Below are 7,500 nucleotides of genomic sequence, written 5' to 3' on the forward strand. Positions count from 1 at the left end.
TCAAGCCCACGTAGAGGACCACGATGACTGCCCACAGGGAAAATATGGTCAAAATCGGCACCTTCTACTGTTGCCTGCGCTTTTCATTCAAGGTGGCGATGGTATTCAAAACAATAAGTCTTGAAATTTCTCACTCAACACAACCCACTGTAACTTTGGGGTGTTTAGCTGAATTGCAAACATTTAGTCTCACAGGTGCGTGTGTGTCAAACTTAAGCAAGAATGGTTTAAAAAACAAAAAAAAACAAAACATGAACTGGAATTGTGTTTGTTTGTGTGTGTGTGTGTGTGTGTGTGTGTGTGTGTGTGTGTGTGTGTGTGTGTGTGTGTGTGTGTGTGTGTGTGTGTGTGAGAAATTTGAGCAAGAATGATTTAAAATCATGGCCACCATCTACGGAGAATTGCACTTTTTCCTGACATTTTGCAAATTATACACATTTTGTGCATTCTAAATAGTGAAAAACTGCTAGTTTGAGGCAGCTAAAAATTGGGATGTGTCAGAACAATTGCATGTAAGTTATCACAAAACGTTCTGTTCCCGGCGAGCAGACAAAAGCTGTCTTTGATCTTACCAATCAAAAGGCTTGTAAACTCCACTGTGTAGGATGGGAAGCGACATGAAGGTGTCTGTTTCTTTGATGTATTGTAATCCACAGGAATATTTTGTCTTGACCCGAGATCTACAAAACTGAGAGGAAGCAGGACCTGACCCCCCTCCAAGCACCTTTTCTTTGAACTGTTTTGTAACCAAAGGCCACGGCTGTTTACGACCCCCCTTCCTTTAGAAACAGCTGTTGCCATGTAATCAGGGAAAGCCCAACTAAAAGAGGAGTCATGCAACCTTTCGTCAGAGCGTGGTGGAAGACTGTACAAAGAGTACAGCCCAGACGTTTCTCCTCAATCAGCCAAATTGAATTATGTCTCTGATGACATCTATTAAACAGACATGAAGCAAGGAATTAAACAGTGTTTGAACCTGACCGGATTCATCTTAAAAAAAAACATCTAAAAATTGCCAACAATGCACCTGTGTTTAGCCTAACAGGTGCGTTTGTGCCAAATTTGAGCGAGAATGGTTTAAAAACATGGCCGCCATCGAAGGGGAATTGCACTTTTTCCTGGAATTTTGCAAATTATACACATTTTGTGCATTATAAATAGTGAAAAACTGCTAGTTTGAGGCGGCTAACAATTGGGACTCACCTTTTTTTTTTTTTTTACATTAAAACAATTGCCAACGATGCACCTGTGTTTAGCCTAACAGGTGCATGTGTGTGAAACTTGAGCAAGAATGGTTTAAAAACAATACATATTCTACTTTGAAATATATTTTGAGAAAATATAACATTTTGGGTTTTTGCCATAAAAAAATTAAATACAAACATAATCAACAAATATATCTGATCTAGACACATGGGGCCAATTATTTTCAATGTGTTTTTATTTTGTACTTGTTTTAATCCTTTTGTATGTGTTTTACACTTTTCTCAACGTTTCTTAAAAAGCCTAACCAGGGACAAGGGTTTGCAAATTAGCCTGTGGCTACAAGTCTTATGTACTTTGACATCGGTTACCTATGGGTAGCAATGTTTAATTGTACTGTCCCTGTCAAATAAATACAAGAGAGAATATAATATATCTTTATTGTTATGTACATTGTACAACGAAATTGTAAGCAAAACTAATTTAGTGCAAATTCATAATAACACATAAAAAACATAGGAACATAGATACAAATACATAAACATACCAAGCACACAGCTCATATGCACAGTCATTATTGTCTGGAAAATAAATAATAATAATTGTATTAATTATTTTTAACACTTATGAGTGGGACCCTTTTGGATCTTCAAATTTTTTGTGGAATGTATTTCTTTATTTTTTAAACCAGTCATTACTCATAATAAATATAATTATTGACCTATTTAAGGCGCCAATCACTTCACATTAAATATTCCAATCTGAATTATTTTGTCGGAAAATATTGTTTATGTTGTGTTTTTGCCATTCAAAACAGGGGTGTTTGACAGTGCAAAAAACATCAACAACAACTTTATATCGACAGGTCTGAAGTTGCTCTCGAGATTTAAGCATTGAAAAAAATAATATATGACACATTTTTTTTTACTGTTTTTTGTATGACTAGAGACTTCCAGGTCCCCGGGATCTAACTTGAGGGAAGCCCTAATGGCTAAAAAAAATCTATGTATTGGTTTTGAAAATAAAAAAAATATCAAAATGGCTCCTGCATGCGATTCTCAGTGGAAAAGGTTTGGACAGCCCTGCATAAAAGAAGACCACACAATGTGGTTACTGACGGTGGACACATCGGATGCCGGTTAGCTTCACCTTAGCACACGTCCCCCCCCTTGACTTTCACGCGCATTAAACCTGGCTTGAACCCGCACGTGCGCACATTGGACCCGCACGTCTCCGCTCACCAGGAATTTGACTTCTGTGGGCGCCTGAAGCGTTACAAAGAAAACCAAACCAAAAAAAGTATGCGCTGCGGAAGCACACTGGACTGTGAACACTGCAGGCAGGGCTTGAAAAAGACCAGAGTTGGCTACGGGTGAATGATTTGGAGGTCATTCCCAATCCTTATAGAGACCAGTATAAAACGTTAAATGCATTCTAAATAGCAAATAAGCGCTAGCGAAAGTCAGCTAACAATGTAGCCGATTGGAGTCGCTCTATTCTGCCTATAAAGTGCTCTAAAAACCTCCATCACTGTTTTACATGCATGTTGTAAGTATATATCTATAATAGCATGTACTTTTTACGTATTTTTAAGCATATGGCGGACTCACAGACTCATCACAACTAGGCTTTTTTGCCGATATCCGATTATGTCCAACTCTTAATTACGATACCGATATCAACCGATACCGATATATACAGTCGTGGAATTAACACATTATGCCTAATTTGGACAACCAGGTATGGTGTTTTTTTTTTTTTTTAATAATAAAATAAAATAAGATAAATAAATTAAAAACATTTTCTTGAATACAAAATAAAATAAAACAATATGAAAAACAGTTACATAGAAACTAGTAATTAATGAAAATTAGTAAAATTAACTGTCAAAGTTTAGTACCATTAGTGGACCAGCAGCACGCACAATAATGTGTGCTTACGGACTGTATCCCTTGCAGACTGTATTGATATATATTGATGTATAATGTAGGAACCAGAATATTAATAACAGAAAGAAACAACCCTTTTGTGTGAATGAGTGTACATGGGGGAGGGAGTTTTTTTGGGTTGGTGCACTAATTGTAAGTGTATCTTGTGTTTTCTATGTTGATTTAATAAAAAAAACAAAAAAACCCAATACCGATAATAAAAAAAACGATACCGATAATTTCCGATATTACATTTTAAAGCATTTATCAGCCGATAATATCGGTCTAATCACAACGTTCGCTTTTTCCATTTAACAACACGACTAATGATGCAGATGTTATAAGAAACAACATATACTACTTTTCGACAAAAGATGATCCAGACCCTTATATTTTTTTTAGCCTGAATATAACGAGGACGTCTTAAAACACATTTTTACTCTTTGACCTTTAAACCAGAATGAGAGTTGTGTGATTTTCGTCTATTTTATTTTCTCGGACGTATTATATGTATTTACTCTTTTATAGTTAAATGTTTTATATTACTGACTCTTCTAGTATGTTTGTCTTAACTTATGTGCAGCATTTTGTGAAACTTCTGTTTTTTTTTAAAACGTGCTATATAAATAAAGTGGATTGGATGAGCTACAAGTTTTAGAAGCTGTGTGCTAAACAAATCCAGCTTTAGTGAAACCCTCAGCAACATGTAGCAGTATTGCTAAGTGCTCAACAAGAAATACAAACTATGAGCATAATAAACAACCACTTACTGTACGATGTCTGCTCTCACTGGGATGCAGACTAAATGGGATGTTTATATATTCGCGTTTAGAGGGAGAAATTAGTCATAATCCTCACACAGGTTAAAACAGTTTTCCGGGTTTAAGTTGGATGTCTTCTCAGTTTATGGTCACATCCTTCTACTATCCAGGTGAGATGCATGATTTATAATGTAGAATTACCAACTCAGAGGCAATGCACCAGCTCAGTATGTCAATATAGCAGCATAAGCTAGTTAGCGCTCTGTAATCACAGGACCGCTAAAAGTAGTTCCTTGCCGTTAGCACTTTATAACAATATCGCTAATACTTGGTTAATATTCAGGTCACAAGATGTGTTGGCGCGTTTTTTTTTAAATGTTTTTTTAAGGGCTTTATGGGCGCAGTTGTTTATTCCCATTAGCAGCATTGTTAGCCACCTTGTACTTGCCATATTTTACGACTTAGAATGCTTAAAAAAAAAAGAAAAAAACATGTTATTGTCTTACATAAGGATTGTACTGTAAATTATAGGCAACATTCCAAAAAAGGTGCAGCTACCCTTTAACATGCAACTCTTTTGTGCCTTTTTGCACGTTTGTTGTGTCATTCCAACATGGCAACATGCCCTTTAATTCAGTATTTTTTTTCCCTCCAGCCTGTGGTACCCTGCAGGATGAAACTAAGTAGGTCCCTGCCTATGCGTGGTGTGTCAGCGCCACCCAGTGGCGCCTCTGCAGAACACAACAGCGAGAAGCCATCACTTAATATGAAGAGCCTGGTCGGTGCAAATCATCATTAGGCCTCGCTTGTGCAAATGCTCCCAGCGGGGACGCCGTCTCCAGCCGTCTTCGCTCTTTGGGAACAACTGGAGTAAATAAAAGGCACTTTTAAAGACTCGGCCTGACCTTGAATGGCACTGACCGACCGGTCACGCTTCACAAAAAAACGACACCATAAAGCTGGCCATTAACTCCCTTACCCCTCCCCCCAACCCTGCTCGTATGCAAATTAGCGTGGACATTAACCGCCAGGGATTAAGGAGTGCGTTTACGACCGTGACCTTGCGGGGAATGCAAATGACCAAATTGATACTGTACAATTAATGAACGCATGAAGGATTCTCTGTTTTGCATCTCCAACATTCCCGCAAAAAACCGGTCCCCGATTTGGGTATGAGTCTGTCTGAGGAGAGGTGAACAGTGGAGTTCCAGACCCAGCCTTATTTAATGTAAGCTAATAGACATCACAATAGGGTTGTACGGTATTATACAACCCTATTGGTAGTATAGTACCGCGATACTAATGAATCATATTCGGTATTATACCACCCTCTAAAAAGTACCGGTCCCCCACCCCCCGGCCTCCCTGTCGTCGCCACGTCGTGCCATTGCTGGTTAACGAGCAGAGGAGCATGTTCGGCAGCGCACAATCACAGAGTACTTACAAGCAGACACAGTGTGTAGACAGAAAAGGGAGAACGGACGCATTTAGGCTTAAAAACTAAAGATAAAGGTGAAGTTATAACACTGAAACGTCCTCAGGAAGAGATGCTTCAAGACATGGCTAGGTAGCTAGCGGCTAAAGTCCATCCGCATTCGGCAGTGTTTTAGCTACTTCTAAATCGCTAATCCTGGTCTCCATGGCGACAAATAAAGTCTGTTTCTTACAAGTATCATCCCTGCAGGACGAGGAATAGCTAAACATGTTTCACTACACACCGTAGCTCACCGGCGTCACTGCTAATGACGCCATTGGTGGCTCTACACCTAACATCCACTGTAATGATACCAAGTACAGGAGTGTATCTAGTCGATACTACTATGATTACATTGATATTTTTTAGCATCACAAAATCTTTTTCCGTTTTTTTCGAATTTATATTATGTTTATAAACTCAGAAAATATGTCCCTGGACACATGAGGACTTTGAACATGACCAATGTATGATCCTGTAACTACTTGGTATCAGATTGATACCTAAATTTGTGGTATCATCCAAAACTAATGTAGAGCATCCAAACGAAGAATAAGTGATTGTTACATTTTAACAGAAGTGTGGATAGAAAATGTAAAAGAGAAAGTATGTATACTTTGAGACACTTGTGATTTAGGGCTATATAAATAAACATTGATTGATTGATTGATTGATATATATATATATATATATATATATATATATATATATATATATATATATATATATATATATATATATATATATATATATATATATATATTATATATACACTACTGTTCAAAAGTTTGGGGTCACATTGAAATGTCCTTATTTTTGAAGGAAAAGCACTGTACTTTTCAATGAAGATAACTTTAAACTAGTCTTAACTTTAAAGAAATACACTCTATACATTGCTAATGTGGTAAATGACTATTCTAGCTGCAAATGTCTGGTTTTTGGTGCAATATCTACATGGGTGTATAGAGGCCCATTTCCAGCAACTATCACTCCAGTGTTCTAATGGTACAATGTGTTTGCTCATTGGCTCAGAAGGCTAATTGATGATTAGAAAACCCTTGTGCAATCGTATTCACACATCTGAAAACAGTTTAGCTCGTTACAGAAGCTACAAAACTGACCTTCCTTTGAGCAGATTGAGTTTCTGGAGCATCACATTTGTGGGGTCAATTAAACGCTCAAAATGGCCAAAAAAAGAGAACTTTCATCTGAAACTCGACAGTCTATTCTTGTTCTTAGAAATGAAGGCTCAAACACAAAATTGTTTGGGTGACCCCAAACTTTTGAACGGTAGTGTATATATATATATATATATATATATATATATATATATATATATATATATATACATATATATATATATATATATATATATATATATATCATTAATTCATTAATTGAATTAAATATGTGAGTGTGTAAGTTAGTCTCCTACCTTGTTTTAACTTCTGTGACAACCTCCTTAAATTTTTGTAATCAATCAGAAAAATTAAGCAGCTAAAATGCGCCAAACAGAGTTTTGCATTTTCATTTTCCCATCATGCTTCTGTAATGGATTTAAATGGGTGTCTCTCTGGATATGTTTAAGTTGCATTGACATTTTTGCATAATATCCACACATTTTGTTATATTGTGTTGTGTGACCATGTCTGTTGGCATTTTGTGTTGGTTCGATTTTTTTTTTTTTTTTTTTTTTGCACGATTAATTCAAAGTATGGTAAGTGGTCAGAGACCTGAATTACTCTTGTCCTTCACAAGATAGCGACAAAGTAGTAGTGTGTAAATTGACTTTTAAAATGAACTGAAGTCTCCCTGCAGCCAGATTCCTTATTACATTTTTGACGTCTCGTGGGCCATAGTTTGGACACCCCTGGTATATATACATTATGGTGTGCATTCTTTTACTCAAATTGGGACTTTTGTCGAGGATAGAACAGATTATTCATGTGTACATTTTCTAATGGGGAACTATGCTTCACTGTACAAACTTTTTTATTGACGAACAATGTTTAAGAACCGATTAAATTCATGAATCGAGGTTCCACTGTTTGATTAGTGCTAATTTATCTAGCTCTATATACGTTTTAAAATGTAAGAAATAACAGCCTTTTTTCCAATTGAAGCCCGTCCTCTG

The 7,500-nt window shown here is 36.7% G+C and overlaps 1 pseudogene; it reads right to left on the reverse strand.

The window, feature by feature from the left end:
* The window catches only part of LOC133630548 (cadherin-12-like), a 9,663-nt pseudogene that overhangs the window by 1,445 nt on the left and 718 nt on the right, over window positions 1-7,500 (reverse strand).

The sequence above is a fragment of the Entelurus aequoreus genome, linkage group LG15 (assembly GCF_033978785.1).
Source record: "Entelurus aequoreus isolate RoL-2023_Sb linkage group LG15, RoL_Eaeq_v1.1, whole genome shotgun sequence".
Lineage (NCBI taxonomy): Eukaryota > Metazoa > Chordata > Actinopteri > Syngnathiformes > Syngnathidae > Entelurus > Entelurus aequoreus.